This window comes from Lathyrus oleraceus, chromosome 5 (genome assembly GCF_024323335.1).
Source record: "Lathyrus oleraceus cultivar Zhongwan6 chromosome 5, CAAS_Psat_ZW6_1.0, whole genome shotgun sequence".
NCBI lineage: Eukaryota > Viridiplantae > Streptophyta > Magnoliopsida > Fabales > Fabaceae > Lathyrus > Lathyrus oleraceus.
Window position 1 is genome coordinate 556,803,547 of NC_066583.1, and position 2,537 is coordinate 556,806,083.

Consider the following 2,537-nt stretch of genomic DNA (forward strand, 5'->3'; position numbering starts at 1 on the left):
CCTTTTTGATCAGGGTGCTTTTGACTATAAAATAGATTTTAATCATTTGACTTTTGTAATTTTTCAATTTTTGATTTTAATTTCAAATTAAGTTTAATTCCCAAATTTCAATTTAATTTTAATTGTTATTTTTACTAATGATTCAAAACTCTAATTGATTTTAATTTTCAAATAGATGTTAGAATTGATGTCAAAAGTAATTTTAACAAATTATTGGATTAATTTGATTTTAATTGGGTTTTCTACTGATTTTTTTATTATTATTTAAGTTGATATTTAAATTAGTCTTGGGTTATTTCTAAAAAAAAAAAATCTATTTTTATATCCATAAGTACATTTCAAAATCAAAATAGCATTACAACATTTCATAAATTACAAAATCATGTTCCAAATTGCATTTCTCAACATTTTCATACAAGTTCATCCCATTACATAAATCCTACAAATACAATCCGAATAAACAATCAAGTTTTCTTGTGTTTCTAACCACTTGCCAGTCATGTTATTGGTTCATGGATACTATAACTTTATGGTCTTATTTCATGGTTTTGTTCATGCGCATTATCAGCCAAGATTTTCTTCTCAAGAGTCAAAAACCATTTTGGACATCATAAAGACCGTGTTTAAGAAATTATGCGAGACAATGGAGCCCGAAGAGTTGAATTTGGTATGGAGTTGCTTATATAAGGAAGCGCATGAGTGTGTTAGTACTGGAAACATCAGGCATTTAGGAATTTTATCTATGCTTGTCTCAGCCATAGAGGTGGAAAAGGGGCAAAAGGTGTCTGATTATAAGTCTATGCTTGAACTCGTCCTCTTACTCGTGCGCTCATATATCCCACCTTTGGTTGTTACCAAGTCACAAGAAGATATATGCTTTGTAGGTGAAGTATTGAACTTAATGTTGGCTACTCTCGACGGACTCCGTGGTTACAGCAAATCAACGATACCTGATTGTGCTTCCCAGTGGGCTCCAATTTTCAAATCACAAAGCTCAAGTTTGTTACATTTCATTAAAGAAAAAACTGCTACAAAAGGATCTCTGTTTACTTGCTTTCAAAAGTAATGTTATAAGCGACATAAATAACATGGAGGAGTTCAACGAAGACATTTTATTTGAGGATACCAATTCCCATAATACAATATAGTTCAAGATGATAATCTTAGACTAAGATCTACACCGAGCTTAAAAAAAAGGTCTTTGCGAAAAAGTAACAGCAGAGTGTCTGCTGGAGCCGCGAAATGCCATACAATTGCGTGAGATTGCTGATCCTCTTGGAGCAGAAGTTAACGGTGAATCCGGAAAGAAGGGCTATGTTGGGATCCACGGTTCAGGATTCAGAGACTTTCTTCTAAAGCCAGAGCTTCTACGGGCTATTGTGGATTCAGGATTTGAGCATCCTTCTGAAATACAACACGAATGCATACCTCAAGCAACCTGGGAATGGTTGTTTTTATGCCAAGCAAAATCTGGAATAAAAAAAAACTGTTGTTCTTGTTTTATCAATTCTGCAGCAGGTTGATCCTATTCCATGCCAAGTTTCTGCTCTTATTCTGTGTCATACAAGGAATTAGCTTACCAGATATGCCATGAGTTTGAAAGGTTCAGCACTTACTTGACTGATCTCAAGGTTGATGTCTTCTATGTTGGTGTCAACATTAAAGTTCACAAGGATCTGTTGAAAAATGAATGTCCCCAATTTGTTGTTGGTACCCCTGGAAGAATACTAGCATTGTCCAGGGATAAGGCTTTGAAGAATGTCAGGCATTTCATTTTAGATGAATGTGATAAGATGCTGGAATCACTTGACATGAGGAAAGACGTGCAAGACATTTTCAAGTTGACTCCCCACGATAAGCAAGTTATGATGTTTTCTGCAACGCTCAGCAAGGAAATCCGCCCGGTCTGCAAAAAATTTATGCAAGATCCCATGGAAAATTATGTTGACGACGAAGCAAAATTGACCTTTCCTGGTCTAAATCAGAACTACATCAAATTGAAGGAGGAGGAGAAAAACCGTAAGTTGAATGATCTTCTTGATGCACTGGACTTCAATCAAGTCGTGATTTTTGTTAGTCGAGCAAACCATGAAATTTCCAAACCAAAGCCATTCCTGTTTTAACCCATATTCACTGCAGTAAAACGCAATTAATTACCAAAGCGTTAAAAGTTCAAAAAATAACCCAAAACAGAGTTATGACAAAAGCGATTGGAAAAGCTAAAGTACAGATTACCTTTCCGGAAGATAGCATCAAACAAGACAACTCGTTTCTGAGCGAAAAGAGTGCTTCTGAAAACTTTCTCCTTTGGAACCTTTGAGCCAATCTAAACCCTAATCTGTGGCATAAATAGAAGAGGGTGAATCAAAGAGGGGAGCAAACACGAAAAATTGACACAAAACCCTGATCGGATTCGAAAACAAGAGAGAGGCGGCCAAATTAAAACCCTAATCCTAAAAGAAGAAAACCAGCGCTTGAAGAGAGGAAGGGATAAGAAAGCATTACCTGAGCTCGCCGCCGCCGTCGAAGGTTAGCCG

General features: G+C 36.1%; 1 pseudogene; it reads left to right on the forward strand.

Annotated features, from left to right (window-relative positions):
- The first annotated feature begins 643 nt into the window (after positions 1-643).
- LOC127082040 (DEAD-box ATP-dependent RNA helicase 15-like) lies at positions 644-2,123 on the forward strand (annotated as a pseudogene).
- The last annotated feature ends 414 nt before the right edge of the window (positions 2,124-2,537 follow it).